Raw genomic sequence first — 20672 nt, 5'->3', positions numbered from 1 at the left:
ATCCTTCTTCCAGTAATCTTTTTTCTGTGCAAATACTGAATTCGCTTTTCAACGATGGCATCTTTCTCGATAAGGACCTTTCTCTTTGTTTATGAGCGTTTCTACTTGAAATTTGAATCACTTCCGGGAAAATTAATGTCATACTTAAGCGATTCATAAAGTCTACCAATGGTTGGTTACTAACGGCGAACTGTAAAAAAATCATGAATCTTCTGTCGTATGGCACATTTATCGAAATCATCAACGGGTTTATATGGACCTCTTACTTTCTGCCTTTCTGGTGCAAAAAGTCTTCCTTTTTCATTTTTATCTCGACTAATCCTCCGTATAGTAGGCTCGGTCACCAGGATAGCTTCTGCTGCTCTTGCTGTGTAAGCTTTTACTTGATATGTTAATCTGTGACTCAAAACACTTTTAAATGAGAGAAAAGTATTCGCTTACCCTCGGCTTTGATTCGTAACATAGAATAATTTACCAGAACTAGAAGATGTGCTTAAATAGTAGAATTAAGAAGCAGTAAAACATTCACGCGTATTATGATTACATTTAAGGAAGGAAAAATAGCGTGTAAATATCTTATTTTTAACATATATGTTTTCTAAATATTAATCTCACAATTAGAAATATTTAAACAGAATAATACAATAGCCGATATTTCATAATACTTAGCTATACCACATATAAATATATATATATATATATATATATATATTCTAAATTATTCTATTCCTTTCATATCATACATATTCTTTTGTAAATTCGTATGGTAACACTGACAGGTGATTAGAAATCAATAATAATTAAAAACCAATTGTTCAGAGAACAATTGAAAGTCTCTCCACATCAAAAAAATTTTGATAAGAAGATAGTTTCTTCATACTGATGCGATAAATCATGGTTTTGAGTGAAATAAGGGAGATAATATGCTACTTCCGGTGAAATGAATGTCACTTCTGGTCTCATATGATAGCTTCTTTCACACTGATTCCAAAACTATATAATTTCTATATACTTTTTTTTATATAGAATGGGAGATAATGGCCACTTCTGGTTTGTTGGAAGTCATTTTTAGTCTTCAGTAATCAGTTTATGTATCTATATGAAAAAATATATGGATTCCGAGTACTTTTTTATGAAAAAATTCCCAAAAAGGCTACTTCCGGTAGTCATTTTTCAAGGTCATATGTCACCTAACCTTTGTACAAGGTCAAATGGCTTATAATGAACTTAGTTGAAGTTATAATCAAAAACCTCATATCAAGACATTTCAGTGGCACTAACTCCTATAAGATGCCATTAAATTGTATCAGACTAAATTTGTAGCATATCTTTATTACAATAAAGCAGACATTTTGCACTTGTTCTTTTATATGTATCTTTCAAAGTGTCGGAGAAAATGCAAAAAACAAGCAAAAGTCACAATTGAGAACTTGACCTTAGGACCTAGGAGCCTCAAATATAAATATCCCAGGCTTATACGGTTAACGATTGATGAGTTGAAAACACATACCAACAAATTTATTGTGTAAGGGTAGATAACTCCTACAAAATTTCATTGAATCGCTTCGATCCAAATTAACCAAAAATCTGAGGATGTAACAAACAATTTGTAAAAGAATTTTGTTGGTATTTTTTTTTTGTTACGAAGGAGATGCACACAGATCGTAAACAGTGAATAGGGAGATAACTCTTACAAAGAAAATGGTTAGCCTTAGCAGGGTGAAATTTAAAAGCGCATAAAGTATACGATACCATATGAGAAATATCTAAGCGACATATTGCAAAACCAACATTTATCGCAAGAACAAAATTTGTCGGAAAAAAAAAATAATAATAATTAAAAACCAATTTGTTCAGAGAACAATTGAAGGTCTTTCCACTCAAAACAATGTATTTTGATATGAAGTTGTAAAATTAAGATTAAAATGTCCTTTCAATCGTCAATTGATAGCTTATTGTACACTGATTCCCAAAATACATGGTTTCTATACAATATTTTTAAATAAGGGAGATAATTTGTTACTTCCGGTTTGTTACTTCCGATAAAATTTGAATATTTACTTGACACTGATTCCAAAAATATCTGGTTCTATATACTTTTATATTAATTAAGTACAAAAAAAGCTCCTTCCGGTTTTACAAGGTCACTTCCGGTTGTTTTTTTCAAGGTTAAATGATTTGATACCTTTTGCAAAAGGTCTCATGGCTTTATCATGTATACATATGAGGTAAAAGCAAAGGTCAAAATCTAGAACGTAAAATTAAGCTATGACCTTGAGATCAATTTCAAGGTGATAAACCAAGGACCTAGAAAACTCGTGATGGCGTCCGTAAAATTTACGAAGGAATGATTTCAACTTCACCATTTGGAAGAGGGACAAAAGATACCAGAGGGAGAGTTAAACTCATAGATAGAAAATAAACTGACAACGTCATGGCTAAAAATAAAAGACAAACAGACAAATAATAGTACAGAAGACACAACATAGAAAACTAAAGGCTAAGCAACACGAACCCCACCAAACACTTGGGGTGATTTCAGGTGTCTCGGAAGGGTAAGCAGATCTTGCTCCACATGTATCTATATATTACCTACTTATTTGACTACAGTTTGCAGTACCGTTATTTTTAAAGCAAACATGATTATAACCAATCTTATTGGAACTCTTGGTTTAATAGCTTCCTTTTGAGCAGCAATCATCCTCTATTAAGGAAATCATGATAAGAAATACAAGCCCTGGAATATCGTATCAATTGGGAGATATATACTCCATATTCAGGCGCTGCTTGAATGTTGCTACACAGAAATGAAAAGTTCACAATTGGAAAGCTTAAATCATCTCTTTTGTCGTAAAGTTTTGTTTTCAACCGACCCTCATTGTCAATTTCTAGATGTAAGTCAAGATATGAGACCGACTGAACTGTATCTGTAGTATCCTTAATCTCGATTTCGATGGGATAGATTCGTTCAACATAGTCAATAAATTTTGAATTATTTAGTGAGAGAGCATCATCTATATAGCGAAACATAAAGTTAAAGGATATTGCTAACTTCTTATTTTTAGAAGTTCCTGTATGAAGTTAGCCTCATAATAATAAAGAAACAAGTCGGCAAGCAGAGAGGCACAATTGGTTCCCATTGGAATTCCGACGTCCTCCAAACGTAACAAATATGTTGTCAATCAAGAAATCAAGCAACTTGATAATGTCAGTTTCAGAGAATTGTTTGTTTGAATCAGAGTGATTCTTTACAAAGAAGGATTTATCCCTCCACAAGACAATATAATTGTATCGACGTTCGCCATTCTTTTTAATGAAACAAAGTTATACGAACTCTTTCAATTTGTCTTTTAGTTTGTAACGGGGAATACTTGTGTAAAGTGTAGAAATGTCAAATGCTTTAATACTATTGCAAGATGAAAGAGTCTTAAATTGTATGTAATCTAAAAGATCTTTGGAATTTGTAAGTATCCACATCTGATTCACGCCATCTCTAGAATAGGCAGTTTCACAATAACTTGGGAGCCCGGCTTTGATTGCTGATAAAATAGATGATAATAATTTAGAAAGAGGTTTCGTAGCGCACTTGGAAGACCCAGCAATATACCGTTGTTTGTAAGGATACTAATGTAGTTTAAGTCCCAGCCCCACAAGACCACGACCGCACCATGCTCACCGCGATCTAAAATAAATTCAGATCGTGGTGAGGTCGCGGTATGAGCGGCATGAAAATGTAAATTTTCGTTGCTTTCACGATCCTACTACGTCCTCATTACGCTTCTACAACGATCTCGCTATGGTTATACCACGTTCTCACCGCGCTTATTTTTGCGACCTCACTTATCAAGATCTTTCTTCGCTCATCACGTTGTCACTACGACCATACCACGAGCTATCCGATTGCAACACGATCTTACCACGCTTTTACTGCGATTATAGCACGTTCTTACCACGATTATACTACGTTCATACCGCGATCTTACTACGTTCTCAGCAATAACGTCAATATCGTGTCCCACATCATTACAGTTCCATTCCTTTTATTTCTGATTAATACGTAGATTTCTCGGAAACAATACAGTAATGCCACCAAAATCTACTAAAACACGTGGACGTGGGTGGTGGTACGAGTTGATGTAGAGGCAGAGGGAGCTCTAATAGCAACGAATCCTTGGATTGAAGTGATGAAAAATTGCTCAGTCCTCGGAGCACAAAAATTATGCTAGAAACATAAAATCCAGCATTTTGATTAGTTGATTTTTTAGTATGAGTACAAAAACTGACTCGAAAATTAGACTTCAAGGCCTGATCAAGCGGAGATGTCGGACCGACCAAACCAACCTAGACCACAACCTATTTCATGTCCATAAAGCTCAAATGACGATATTTCAGTGAACGATAGCAGAGATGACACATATGTGTCAATAGATATAGGTAGATGTGGTATGAGTGCCATTGAGACAACTCTCCATCCAAGTAACAATTTATAAAAAGTAAACCATTATAGTCCAAGGTATGGCCTTTAACACGGAGCCTTGGATCACACCGAACAGCAAGCCATAAAGGGCCCAACAATTGCTAGTATAAAACCATTCAAACGGGAAAACCAATGGTCTAATCTATATAAAAAACGAGAAGCATGGTTGAGCCGTTAGAGAAAATGGACAAAAAGTCCTAATTACATACAAACAAACAAAACCTGGAAAGATTTTTAAATATTTTTTATGTGAAAATGACAATGGGAATGATGGTCGTAGTATGAACGTAGTCAGGTCGTAAGAGGAGCGTGATGAGGACGGGAAGGGCATGCTAGGATCATTCTATGATCGTGAACAGCGTGGTATAGTCGTAGTGAAAGCGTAGTTGGGTCGCAGTGAGATCGTGATGGTCTTATTGTGGTTGTAATAACGTCGCTGTGAGATAGTAGCACAGTTTTTCCGAATAGAATCACGCTCTCTCTACGCTCTCGCTACGATGGTACAGCGACCTTTGCGATCTTACTACGATCTTAGTGCGCTCTCAATACGCTTCTCCTACGACCTGATTTCCACATTACCGCACCACGATTATTTTGAACATGTTCAAAGTTGGCCACGCTCATCACGATCTCGAAGACCTCACCACGACCGTGATACGACCTTACTGCGATCTACACGATCGTACTACGATCATTAAAATTTGCAATGTTTTTACAGATCGTAGTGCAATCGTGGCCTAGTGGGACTGCGATATTAGGTATCCAATACAGTGATGGAAGATCCAGTTCTTCATCTTTGGGTCCATCTAACATTTTAGCCACAAGAAAATAAAATTACAAAAAGTAAAATCACCATAAAAACTGAACTCCGAGGTACATTCAAAGCGGAAAGTCCTTAATCGAATTGCGAAATCAAAAACTCAAACACATTAAACAAATAGATAACAACTATCGTAACAGGACTGAATGACGCCTTAAAATATAGTTTTTGTACACAGAATCAACATATGAAAGCATGTATTTTTTAATGCAAATGACACCCCTGCAAAAAAATAAAGGTGTCCAATATCCATTACCTAACTTAGACATTTACAGGTAGAGGTGTGTCGAGAATACGAATAAAATTAGTACCAAACATTTCCTTATGGAACTCAAACTGAAAAAGATTCCAGAAATCAATCATTTCAAACTGAAAAACAGGAAAATATATGCAACAAATGGCAGTGCGATTTTGATAGTAATATATTGTAGGGAAAATGTGCTATGTGTATACATATTGCCAACTTACCCGGCCCCGGGAGAATGAGATCATGTCAAATTAAACCTCGGGGGGAAATTGGCATGGGGAAAACACCGTCTTTAAAATGTTCTTGAAATTCACGCCTGCTGAATAATTCTTAAGACAGAAAAGGAAGGATGATACACGTCAACACACTTGTTCTCAATGTGCGTGGACCTCCTGGTTCCGATGTTTTCTAGTTTGTACCTGGGCTTATGATGTCTCAAATGATATCAATTTATATATCTATATATTACCTAATTATTTGAGCATAGTTTTTGGTGCTCAATGCTCTTCAACTTTGTATTTGTTTGGCTTTACAACTATTTTGATATGAGCGTCACTGATGAGTCTTATGTAGACGAAACGCGCGTCTGGCGTTATAAATTATAATCCTGGTACCTTTGATAACTATTTGCAGTACCGATTTTTAAAGCAAACAAGATTATAACCAATATTATCACTTTGATAGATCCACAACACAACCAATAAAAATATAGAACAAATTATATGATTTTATTAAATTGAGCAAATTTACATTTTTTTAAATTTCAAATGAAAACAAGTCTGTCAGAAACAAGTATGATAAGACACGTGCAAACAAACAATAATAACACAACAGAGCATGCACGATTTAATGCAAGATCTATCCTTATAAGTCTCATAATTGATGCTTAACGTCAAAACAGTTATAAACCAAACTTAACAGAAAATTGTTTCTCGTTGTCAATTCTTTGTTTTTAAACAGAAAATTGTTTCTCGTTGTCAATTCTTTATTTTTAAATGAAAACACTGAATGCAGAACTCTTAAATTGACATGTTAGTACAGTTATTGAGTACCGAAAATATCAAAACGAAAAAAGAAACAATTTTATGAAAGATTGCTTATTGACAAAACAAATATTTTCAATTAATTTGTTGATATGAATAAAAAGATATACAGTGTTCATATCTTTATCTTGATGATCTTGACAAACTTATTCCTTGCTTGAAAAAAACAGCTTTATGCCATGCCAGATATGTCTATGGATTGTTTGGTGGCTTGACTATAAGCAAGGAGATAGAAAATGTTAGCAAAGCTAAAGTATGATAAAACAAAGTAAAAGCTCTTCTAAGCATGTAGGTCTTAGTTGTCTCTTAGCTTCGATGTTTGTTGTTTTTACTGAATGAAAATCATAATAAATGATCTGCCGGTTACAATCTATTACGTAAGTTTCAAATCACCAGCTTATTAAATCCAAGAAAATAATGCATTAAACAAATCCCCTATCATAATCGCCAGTTCTTGTTGGTGCGTCCTTTTAACCAATTAGACGGTAATACGCAATAACATTGACAGATGACTTTATCGTGTAGGCATGCACAAGTTTGTGTTGATTGTAATCAACATCGTTCTATGTATCATGAAGACTCACAAAGCCGCTCTACTGACGATTTTCTATCTATCAAAGAGCACTTAGGGGTGATAATTATGATGACCCCAATTAAGGGTTAAAGTATAATAAATAAAGTAATGATTAACGGGTTCAGCATCAAAACAAATATCCCCAAACAAATGATTTAATCTAATTTTATACCACCATCGGCGCTGTGGATAATATATGAGGAGATTTAAAATATAGTTCTTTTCATTTATTCCTGTTAATCTACAAGATGAAGAATACTGTTTTTACAAACATTAAATACAATTGATTAACGAAATGTTTGTACCACCCTCGTGCGTACAAAAAAAAAATTATATATATTTTATTCAAACATCTTTCAGATTGTTTGTTATAAAAATATCTTAAAAGTGACGTTTACAATTCAGCTGCCTTAGAAAAGGAATAAATATGATTGCCATGAACGGGTTTCTCATTTTATGGATTCTTACAATAGTAAACCACGTTATGGCTAAACACAAATAAAAAATATGTAAGTATCGGTGCCCCTCCAACTATTTAAAATCCTATATATTTAACCTTTTCTTTTTTAAAATTTCACAGCTCTCTAAATATCTCACATTAAGTATAAATTCATAACATGTTCATATATAATATTTTGTTTTCCACAAAAGCATAATTATTCCTTTCACAATTACTAATGAAATCTGACAGAAAATAATGACAACAAAGAAATAGAAAGATCACTCAATCCTTATAGAGAAGGATTTGGGGTAGTAAAGTTTTTAGTTTATTTTATTGTCATACATTTCTTTATAAATTTTGAATTGAAAATTTCAGTCATCAACCCTAAATGTATTATTTTTCTTGTATGAGCCCCCTCCCCTAAATGCTTTAATACACTTTATTGTTGTAACTTTTGAAAGTTTCCTTTGTTACTTTTTTGTTATAAAAATAATAACAAGAATTACGAAAGTGAATGTTAAGAAAATGAGCAATGAAATTATTCAAAATTGAAAAATGATAATAACGGTGTTCGTTTACATGCAATTAACACAATGTTAATTGCCGGACAAGAAAAAACAAACATTTTTGGCGGAAAAAAGGATAAAAACATGACCAAAGATGGAATAATGTAACATTAATGCCAATGACAAATGGATAAAAAATTTAAGAAGAAACAAACTATGAAGTTAGAAAGGAAACTATGAAGTAACAAACAACAATGACTTTTAAAGATGAAGACAGAAAATATTAGTTTAAATAAATATTACCAAAGTATATCACAGTCGTATCATTTGTATTAACACATACATTTTGTTCACACGTATAATAACAACTTTAAATAAATAAATAATAAATAATATTTGCATGTAATGCACCAAATAAATACAGCTTAAAAGCAATGTAAACACAAATCCCACGCTTAAAAAACTTCGTGTTTTTCATCTTTTCTGAATCTTGTTGATTCTTAATCACATTCTAGCGCATGGATTTCAGTTCAAAAACATACACAGTATGTGTGTAAAATTAACAATCACAAATCACAAAACAACCTAAAAACAAACGATCTAAACAAGTTTAAAACCAAACTTTAAACTCACACAGCGTGATTGTCGGATGCAAACGTAAAATCAACGAAAAAACATAGACGATTTTACAGGTCCACACAAACACACTTTCAACATTGGAAATCTGTCATGACCAATCTTTGGAATAGCTCGGTCTACAGCCAACAACAACAAAGGAGGAAAGCTGAAGGCAGGAAAAGCTAAGATGCCGATCATAAAATGGTTCCATGTCAACGGTTACTGAAAACAATTCATTGCCAACAAAAGGAAGGCAATACTTCACGTGGTTGCTGACGCTCATATGTATTCAAATACTTTGTGAATCTTCATTGCTCTCAGAAGTTCTGAAATGAAAAGAAAATATGGATTGAATAATAAGTCAAAAACACTTGAAAAATTATCTGTTGACATGTTGCATTAGATTTGCAGGACTTACAGAAGCTAACGTAATACTAATGGCATGTTAGTTTACAGTATGCATATACATATTTTAGTATAATACCAACACTTATTAATATATCAATAATCGTTAAATATAATAATTGATGAGCAAAGACCTTCTATTTCTTGGAATAAAAAAAATTATGAATGGTAAATAGACGGAGAAGATACAAATTAACCAAACCCATCAGCCAATAAAAACGAGGAAAAGACAGACATCAGTTTACAAAGTCTTACACAGAAAACTAACGACCACAACAAATAGCTGGGGTGATCTCAGGTGTCCCAGAAGAATAATCATTCCTTGTAAATATTATTATTTTGAAGGTGCTTATGATGCCTTTATGTGTGTTGCCTCACATGCGCAATAAGTTTGAAATAAGGAGATGTGAGCGATTGTCGATGCAACAGCTACATTTGATATGACAGACAGCAAACAAAGACAAACACTTAATTGCATGCTCCTGGCTTGGCAAAGGTATGCGTCTAGCCTCGCTCCTTTTGTTATTTTGATATTCTCTCGTTTTAAATTTGGTATCTTGATTTTCTCTTCCTTTAACGAGATTTTAACATCGTAGATTGGCGGTCAACTGTCATCAACAGTGAGAAAAGCAGTACTTTTTACAATGACTATATAAGTATCGACATGATATGAGACCGTAAGTATTCATCAATGTATACATTATATATCTATTTATAGATATAAGAAGATGTGGCATGAGTGCCAATGAGTCAACTCTCCATCCAAGTCACAATTTGTAAAAGAAAAACCATTACAGGTTAACATTTTACTTTATTAATTACAAAATCGATTTCAATACTAATAAAGATAATATTCAAAGGTCTAACTTCAGTGTTAACATGGGTTGTATATAATGGGCTCTGTAAACAACACTGCCATATGCATAGGGATGTGATATATAACCTGTATAAAGTTATGTTTCTACGGGGATTCAAACATCAATACCTGGTTAATACACGAAAGGGAAAGATAATAATTATATCCCCTGAGTAACTGACTGTTGATTCTGTCCTAGGGGATATAGAGGAAAGGACAATGAAATACAAACCAAATAAGGCAGAACAATAAATCAACAATTATATTTTACTTGATAATGTAAGCATACCAGTTCGATTAAGTCGATGATCACCATTTTGGTCTCCCCAGAAAATATAATCTACTCCAAAATTATCAGCCATTCTTGCATCCTTTCCAATTACTTCTTCGAAGAAACGAGTTACATCACTTGCAGTAATTCCAGTGGCCGTATCAGCGTTTAAATACATATACATCTCGTTCATTAAAAGGGTATACATCATGTTAGTATCTGCTGGCTCGTCTGATGCTCTCTAAATATAAAATTAATCATATTCAAAACATGATTACCATGAAATGACAAATATCCAAACAGCAATTAAATTAGTTTTCTTAAGTTTGCTGGGTTTGCTTTCATGTGCAAAATCACTCCTTTTAGACCATAGGAAGATATGTTTTTAGTTTTCTATAGAATGTAATTGTCAATGTCATTTTAATTTTTTATTATAGCTACTATTTCTGTATATATATATAGCTACTGTGATATCGTGACACCAAATCGCCTGCACTGCAGCCGTCCCGCTAGACCACACGACCACCTGGGCTCTCTTAAAAAGAGCTTTCGCTGGCCGTGTGTTATATATTTTCCTTTAACAAATAAAACACTACTAATTGTTTTCTAGCTTTGTTAGAATGTGTAAGAAATTAGCAATGGATTTTTTGATTTTGTTGTTATGGACGTGTTTGGAATTTAGACGATAGTACAGTGTTCTTTTCTAGAGTTTCTATTTTGTATGAGTTACCTTTGGCGGTGTTCTCCATGTATTCCTTTTAAATCGAGGCATGGCAAGACATGTACTCAAAAATACAACAACAAAAACGACTTTGTACATTTCGTTCTTTCAATCTATAAAATAAAAAATAAAAATCATTTTCACATCTTTTAAGTAAAAACAGAACATTATCTATGAAAACTGTTAGGAAAGAAAAAGGGGAAGCATATATAAAATAAATCGTCCAAGCGCATGCTTTAAGTAGTTTGTATTACTTTAGTTGAAATTAATACCGGGATACCGTTGTAAAAGGAGACGGACGATACCAGAGGGACAGTCAAACTCATAAATCGAAAATAGACTGACAACGCCTGGCTTAAACTTAAAAAGACAAACGGACAAACAATAATAGCATATGTGCATTCAAAGGGAAAGAAGACACAAATGGAAGCAAAAGAATAGATAAGCCGAAGAAAACTTGATCACATGAAAAGCGATGAACAGTCAAACAGGAGTTCATAAAACACTATTCAGAAATCTAAATATTGAGCAACACTAACCTTACAAAGAAACAGAAATAAACTATGGGTTGTGGGAGGGTATGCAATTCCTGATCCACAAGTGGCTTCCGTCGTGTTCCTCGTGAACTATACAATTAGATAACATCAAAAGGCCGAACAGAACAGCCAACATCAGTAGAGATCATTCTTTTATCACAATTAATTTGTTTGAGCTGTTTTTACAATACGGCAATAATCTCTTAATTGAAAAGATATTGTGAATTATTAATGACCCATTTTTTTTTTACAAAACCCATAGCAATGTAGGGTTTTCAATGTCTTTCTTAATTTCAAGATATAGTTGAGCCTTTAGCTAGGCGCAGAGAACAAGCACTCATATTTCACTCCATGTTAAAGGCGTTTCCTCATACCGATTTGTACGGGGGGAAAAATTGTTTTCAATGTTCAAAGTATATATTCTTACTGCATTAACATGAGTAAAGGGTTTGATTTTATCTACTGTACGAGTGAAGATTTGAATGTTTCTCTACTTTAACAAACAATGGATATAAAAAGAAAACAAATAAAATCCTATAAGGCAACTTCGCAAAATGGAATCCAACTTTAATTTGAATTTTCACAAAATTGAATACCTGTATGTTTATAATAGGTAAATAATCAGACGGTTGAATGTAAACGTTTGAATATCACAGTACACTACTGACAATCAAGCGAAGATGAACTTTTACTAACTTACATTCTAGGGATTTATTAGTATGATAATTGGTTAACTGATTTACAGCCAGATGTCGAGTATCTCGTTTGAAGGCAACATATGAATGGCGATTTTTTAATGACAGTTTGAACTTTAGTTATTACATCATTCCTCCTCCACGTTAATGAAGAAATTATAAGATGATTCTTTTTTAAATAACACTCCCGAGTGATATGTCAAAACATGCTAGACTTCTTGTCACAAATGCCATGGGACCTAGTTCTGACATTAATTATTAATGGATGGAAGCATCGATTCTTAATAAAACTTATCACTTATGTTATTATGTGACAGCAAAGAATGGATTATTACAAGTGTTTGACATATTAAAAACAAAGAATGCACAATACTATGATTTTGGTTGTGAAAAGGAACATAATTGTTCTAGATTTTGATTACAATAACAGTTAACATTAATAAACAATTAGAATTCAATTTGAAAAACATAAACATGTCATGTACAATGATTATAATCTGTAAACTGGGGAAATTATTGTGATTGAACTTTTCGTAGATTCAATTTTCTTTTAAAATAAATTGAAATGATATGCTTCTGAAATACAGCATCTTACAAGAACATTTAATAATAGGCATTGACGTAAAAATACAATTATTGTAGATTTTGATAAATCAGATTTCCCATTACAAATCTTCAGTTTTAGAATGATTTTAAAACTTTGTATAAGTTTGTGTTGCTTATTCTTTAGTTGTAAGTGTTATGTTTTGTGCACTATTGTTTTTCTGTGCGTCATTTGTTTTGGCCATGGTGTTTTTCTGTTATGGTCGACTGGTGATTTTTGGTTGCCATTTTATTTTTCTTCTCAACTTTTTATAAACATATATTTACATTCCGGAGTTTATATGGTCGTTCAATGAAAAATGATATGCGGAAACGACCTTTCACTGATGTATGTAAAGGTTATTTATTACCTTTCATAGGTCGCACTTTTTCATAAGTGTGTCAACAATAAACGTTGAACATGTTTGTGAGGTATGTAAAATATGTGATAAATTTCACAGCATACGACATTGAAGGTGATGAACAAGTAATGTAGACGTACTGACGACATTTTTCAAACGCTCCGTTGACAGACATACTAATGAAATATCATAAATAGACGACTTTACTAAACAGCAAATGTGAACCACAAAATATGCGAATCTTATGAATATCTTGCAAACAATGCTATCAATATTGAGCATGTTTGTAGATCTGCAATTTTCAAAACCTCATAATATTGAATAAAATTTACTCTAATGAATTCACAATGTCTTGACTATCCTTATTTGAATAGAAAACGTCGAAACTAACAACATTTAAAGATATGGACAAAACGGCAATTATTTCATAAGTGGAGCATGAATTATACAAGTGTTTCAATAAAGATGTTAGAATGCAAATCCTGGATGTCTCTAAAAACACTTCAAGTTGTAATACATTTAGATGCAGATGGCTTGACACCACTCATTTCTTATCCATCGAAAACCATACGAAGTCCTATTCTAGTATTAGAGTTCATATTTCGAAATATTCGGAGAACATGGCTGTGCGCGCAGCTTTTTATTATCTTTGCCCGCATTAATTTCACAGATTATAACAGATGATTTCGAGAAAATATCACATATTTGTGACTTCAAATATGAAAAATAAATAAATAAAAACGCGTTTCTTTTTAAATTGAATCGGCTAATCATGAACAATATACATTACCTCGGTGTTGTCTGAGAAACAAATATGTGCAAATGTATGAAAATCTTGCGAGGAAACGTAAAAAAAAAAGGAAATTCCTAATGTGCGCAAATGTTTCATGTGTCAATTCACAGTTATGGTTATGCATATACAAAGTATCCAAGAGGTTTTTTTAATTGTAAATTCAATAGCATGTATTTCAAAAATTCTTTGTATTATAATATTTTGGTTTTAGTTATTTGAATGAATACAAACTTATGCAATTAAATTCATCTGAACGAATCGAATCCATTCCTTTTAAATATTTTTGTGCTCAAATCACTTTCGTTCTCGTGTTTACAAAACAACAAAATTGAAACCCAAAACAGATCGACTTTGATTTAATCATTTTTAATTGAAGTGGGAATTTGGTTAATTGAGAAATTTCATTCATAAATGCGGTATGTTTTGAAGGGCAAAAACGGTTGCAAATATTTTAGGTATTCAGTCAAGGGCCCAATACCCATTTTGTATACAATCTGCTAGAAAATATGACGATCATTTATCTGTCAAATTGTAGTACTTAAAAAAATCGTTATAATTATTTTTAGAAAGTTTAATTACTATAATGCAAACTCCTTTGCATAGTTAGTATCTTTTTCATGTTAAAAGTGTACATAGTTTTACTCTTTAAGATATCATTACACTAAAAACTGACAGCCTGACGTGTTTTGTTACTTTAAAGCTATCAATCCTTAAGACATTTTTGAACCAATTAGCTTCTTCAGTAAACAGGTTACGAAAAATTATAGTAAACAAAGTAAAAAAGTTGAATGAACGTATTCAAGGTTTCCCACGCGAACATATTTTCTGATTAACTTATTTCATAAAGTTCTTTTTTACCAGTTGCACTTAAATCGGTACAATCGCTTGTTAGAATACCAATATAATTGACATATTAAAGAATAACAATAAGGAAATTATAATTTAACAATACAGATGTGTTGCTTCCTGAATCTGGTACTTTTATAATCGTGTACTTTAAAATCAGTAGTACATTCTACCTTGAAAAGGTTTTAACTTGTATATGCAGAAACTTCGAAAATAAGGATAATTTTTAAAAAGTACGCCACTAAACTTTTCTAAGCAGTCAGATAAGCGGAAGATATCTTTATTTTCAAAATTTAATAAATTATTATTTTTGGGAATTACAGTAGATTCAAGTACGACGAAGAAAGCTAACAAGGCGGAAGGATGGAGTGGGGTTTGAGATATCAAGCGGATTAATTCATAACAATTACAATTTACGAAAAATTAAATATGACGCGTGAACCAACGACAACCACTAAACTACAAACTCCTGACTTGGGACAGGCACAATAAGAATAATGCGGGGTTTAACATGTTTGTAAACGCTCAACCCTCCCCTACCCGGGACCGTGGTGTTTTAAATTTTAATTATTTTCGACCGTTAAGTATAATTTTAAATCGGTAACTGTTTTATATTACATTTTTTTTATCTGATGTAAAATAACGTTGAAAAAAACAAAATTCTTAACCTAATTAAGTAATGTGTATGAAAACGGCACAAGATTATACAATATTTTGCTTTTGCCCACCTTATCAATCAATACTACATTTTCTTCGTGTAACGGGTATGTTTTAACAAATCACGTTTTCAATAATTTGAAAATGTCACGAGCATTAGAAATCTTCATTATACCAGTTTCAGCTACATAACGTACAATTCATTTCAAGGGGTGATACTGCTTTCATCTCTATAGCAAATTTCTGTTATTTGAGACTTTTACTTTCAGAATGTTAAAAACATATCTTTATATATATTTTCAAATATCTGTAAACAAATAAGAATCAAAAACTGTGTTTAGAAAATTATACAAAATAAAAGCAAGAGATGGTCACATCTTAGCAAGAAGCGCATCATCCACATGTTCAAATATCTGTAAACAAATAAGAATCAAAAACTGTGTTTAGAAAATTATACAAAATAAAAGCAAGAGATGGTCACATCTTAGCAAGAAGCGCATCATCCACATGATGAACACCACTTGCTCTCAGTTTGAATATGGTATACATTTAAAAACAAATGCCGCAATTCGATTCTATATTAGTTGCTTTACAACATAAAGGAGGGGGCGAAAGATACCAAAGGGACAGTCAAACTCATAGATCGAAAATAAACTGAAAACGCCATGGCTAAAAATTAAAAGCCAAACAGACAAATAACAGTTCACAAGACACAATAAATAAAACAAAATAAGAAACATTAACCCACCAAAAACTGGGGGGGGGGGGGGGGGGGTGATCAGAATTGACATTGAATACTTCATGTGTTTTCTACTGGTTTGCACCAATTTTAGATGACGGTGGTTATTCAACTGGGCTTCTTAAGCTATGTTCACTAATTGTATTAGGCATTCTAATATGACGTGCTTCTTTCTCTTTGTGAACAAACCCATGCTCTAAATCCAATAAAATTTGTTTGCACATGCGTATATTGACTACTTCAGAATAATGAATTTTATCAAATTATCATGTACTTAATATATTTCCTAAACTTTAAAACACTTTCAACTTTTAAATGGTGCACATAATGTTACTAATTTATGTATTATGACTGTAATGTGTTGCATTCCGAAATTGACACATTTGACCTAGATACGACAATCGTTCATGCTGGCTGTTCAAACTCTTCCCTTTGAAAAATCACAGTGCCAGCCGTTTGCTTCTTTCCAAACAAAAAAAAGGAGGTTCATGGAAGAGCCTACACAAACGGTTTTACACTTATACTTATCGGACATAGTAACTACCCTAATTGTCCCATTCAGAACAGAATCGAAATAATTGATGCAAGCTATACTTTATTGTAGTTTTAACATAGATAGGCATTATATTCGTGTTATTTTAGCCCTCAATATCGCTCGGGCAAAAATAATCACGAATATAATGCCTATCTATGTTAAAACTACAATAAAGTATACCTTGCATCTATTGTTTCTTAATTTGTTTCCAACACGAATGATTTGTTGTTCAGTGAAAGATATTTCATGCCAATTCTGGACAGAATCAATTACTACATCACGTTGTTCTGCAAGTTGGGTCGACGTGGATGAAGGATGGTGGAATATAACCGTTAAGAGAGGTCAGGTTGGATAGGAAGACATTTGGAACACCTCTTTACGAACTCCTTAAATAAATTGTTTCAAGGATTATCTCACGCACAGAAAGGGTGGCACTGTCCATGTGACTATACTTCTATACCCGAGGTATTTTCTATAGAGTAAATTTTAGGAAGGTAACTAGTCAATAAAATTGAGGAAATTAATTATGTACTTTTTTGCGTAAACTCAATATTTTATTTTGCGAAAAAATAATGAATTATTTTTGCGTAATAGCAATACTGCAATTTAAAAAAAAGGGAGAGAGTGTAATACGCCCTTTGTTATGTTGTTAACGCACATATACAAGCAACCAAAATAAATCTAGAGATCACTGATATATATTCAACAAACGACACGTATCGCTGTGATGTGACAAGCTGTGATTCGTATCGATCAAAATAGTTGTGAATAAATTGATAAAAGACTATTAAAGAACTTCTTTCAATGCCAAGAACATCAGATAAAATAGAAATTTAGAAACTCTCTGAGAAACAAGAGAAGACGATAACACCAAATATTCAAAGACTTCTTTTACACAATTAAGAATAAACATGCCTACATGTGATTAAGAGACGTATGGGGAAATAAACGGATACTCAGATATCGTATATCAAAAATGAGGAACATAGAAAACCAAAAACCTAAGGGACAGTAGAACAAAAACACAGATAATTTGTCGTTTAAACCTCAGAAAATTTAAGGAATTACCATTAAATTGGGAACCTATGTGACCGTTTAAAACCTCGTGAATTCAAACAAATTTTGTCCGAGTAATGTATATTACCATGTGAAAGGACATCAACTATTCATACAATATATACAGAAAGAATCCACGTGAACGTCAAATTATAATACCTTGATATTACTTTAACGGGTAAAATATAAATAATAAATGTACATTTCTCGCAAATGATAATCCGTGCATGATTACATATTTGTTTTTCGTTCATTTTTTTTTACATAAAATAAGACCGTTAGTTTTCTCGTTTGAATTGTTTTACATTGTCTTATCGGGGCCTTTTATAGCTGACTATGCGGGATGGGCTTTGCTCATTGTTGAAGGCCGTATGGTGACCTATAGTTGTTAATGTCTGTGTCATTTTGGTCTTTTGTGGATAGTTGTCTCATTGGCAATCATACCACATCTTCTTTTTTATATGAAAAAAATATCAAGTGGACCTAATTTTTCACGCGAAAATCTTCACGAATTTCAAGCATTTGACTATTGTATCGCATGAAAATTAAGCGACATTTAAAATTTTGAAAAACTTGCAAATTGTCAATTCCTCGTAATTTCTTTATCAAGGTATTCAAAAGTGCATCTGACAAACAAATCTCAGATTTGCTAAGCAAAATTATAAATATTTCGTTTACCCTGATTCTGAAAAGCCGTGAAAATTTTAACTTAGACTAATAACAATTAGCTTTCAACACAATATTAGACAATTCTATTCTAATTTGATCCCACTCCTGTAAATCTAGTATAATCTTCGAAGATCGAAACCCATTACAAATAATAAGTTCAATATAAATCTAAGACGGTATACTGAAATCAGACTCCAACCAAAAAAGTTTGTTTTATATACGGTTTAACTTACTGAAATTTTCATTAACTAGACTGAACCAAGAGCAAACTTGAATCGATCTTTGTCGTTTCATATTCTTGTACTAAATAAAATCTGATATTTAGCAGTATTTGAAAAATCTACCGAACTACTTAACTCAAAAAACTGTAAAATTTCATTTGACTGGGACAAAACAATAACTTTAGATTGTTATTTTTATGGTTCGCACGGTTATCTTGTAGGGGTTCATTGAAATACCAAATGTATAGCTAGCTTTTCAGGGAATTTGTTTGTTGGTGGAAGGGGTTCGTAAAACCATTATGTATCAAATTACGCTCAAACTGTTAAATTACTGACCATGATGCATATGATAAATGCATCTAATTACTCAAATGGTCATGAGAAATCTGGCAAACGGACTTTATGACTGACATTGTGCCGACCTATAGCCCTCTCTATGACCCAGTGAACTAATAAACCACTTATTTTTCTGGCAGCTGAAAGGCCGAAATGGACACAAGGCTGAAAAAAAACTCACTTAAAAAAAGCTAATCAAGAACAGAAACATAACAATCTAAAAAACTAATTGCGACGAAATGTAACAAAAAACGGCGATAGCGAAATACTCGGACTCCTTTACATAATGTGGCCATAAACCTTAATAGTTGAAACACATATAATATCGTGCATGTAATTATCAAATAGGAAAATATAAGTTCGTTAAACAGAAATAAAACTATCTAGTATTGCAAAACATAAATTAAGCATGCAAAATATAATGTATACGGTAGGGGTGTTTTATATATATTTTTTTTATTATATAAAAGTTGAAATGAATTAAAAGATTAATTTACAGTTATTGCTTACTGACCAACTATTTTATTCATCCCTTTTCTCTTTGTTGGTATTTTTGCAATATAAAATATTAATTAAATTTGAATTTAAGATCATTTAGCTCGGTTTCGGCCTTCAATTTACTAAAAAATAATTGTATCATAATTATCTAAAATAACCGAATCGTTTATTTTCGTATACAGAATAAGAAAACGTATTTTTGTTAAATAAAAGATAAATAACTTTTTACCAACAAAAGTATAAATAAAGCATCAAAATAATATATAAATAAGATTATTAAAAAGGTACTTACAAATAGTATCTTTAAAGAATAGCTATACACTTATGTTATGTATGGTCAAGTAGTGTTGAGATTTATATCTATTACCTTTGTCCAACAATTCAACTTTGACAAATGTGTTTCATTCATCCTTTTATAAATGCTTTTCCTAATGAAAAATATCCAATCATTTCCATTATTACAATACACCGTGAATGAAACGCATATCATCACGTGACACGCCTGAACATTTTTGTGACGTACTAAATACATGGTTTTACTGATGTTGGAAATCTTCTAATAATTGATTGTTCAAAACATTAAAAAAAGATTGAGCGGCAGTACAAAATCGTAAATTAAGCCTTGTTAACCACAAAGCAGTTTTAAGTTTCATATCGTGTTATAGAAGAGCAAAGACAAAAGTCGAACTGTGTAAAAGGTTAGTTAGTGCTATACGACGTTGTCAACAAACTATATATGAAAGAAGAAACCACGATCGCTCGTTCATTAAGTAAAATGCATATTAATGAAGTAGAAATGTTGATTAATGATGTCGTTTATTATGTTTTGTGATGTAATTCATACTTTAGAAGTCAGTGAATCTTCTAAGAAACGGACTATTCCACATATTTGTCACATTTTACAAAATATTTATAAGATAAAGATGCAAATCAACTTTATTACCTTTGTATTTTTGGTTAAAAATTTTGTCGACGTTGTTCATATCGTAACACTACAATTTTAAACGATGCCAGGGATTGTATCCGGTAGTGCAACGATATTGTTATATTGAATGTCAATTGCTTACTGTAAAGCAGAAAATAACAAGAGTATATTCAAGACATTCAAGACATGATGAACAACTATCCCAATTGATACGATATTCCCGGGCTTGTGTTTCCTATCAT

The 20672-nt window shown here is 32.4% G+C and overlaps 1 long non-coding RNA gene across 1 annotated transcript; it reads right to left on the bottom strand.

Annotated features, from left to right (window-relative positions):
• Positions 1-6258: 6258 nt before the first annotated feature.
• LOC143079689 (uncharacterized) lies at positions 6259-19941 on the bottom strand. The gene is made up of 4 exons (XR_012979462.1): positions 19798-19941; positions 10990-11093; positions 10278-10500; positions 6259-9053 (listed from the first exon to the last, which is right to left on the bottom strand). It is a non-coding gene; the product is annotated as an uncharacterized LOC143079689 (long non-coding RNA).
• Positions 19942-20672: the final 731 nt, after the last annotated feature.

This window comes from Mytilus galloprovincialis, chromosome 6 (assembly GCF_965363235.1).
Source record: "Mytilus galloprovincialis chromosome 6, xbMytGall1.hap1.1, whole genome shotgun sequence".
Lineage (NCBI taxonomy): Eukaryota > Metazoa > Mollusca > Bivalvia > Mytilida > Mytilidae > Mytilus > Mytilus galloprovincialis.
Note: the sequence above shows the minus strand (reverse complement) of the source record. Positions and strands in the feature narration are given on the sequence as shown.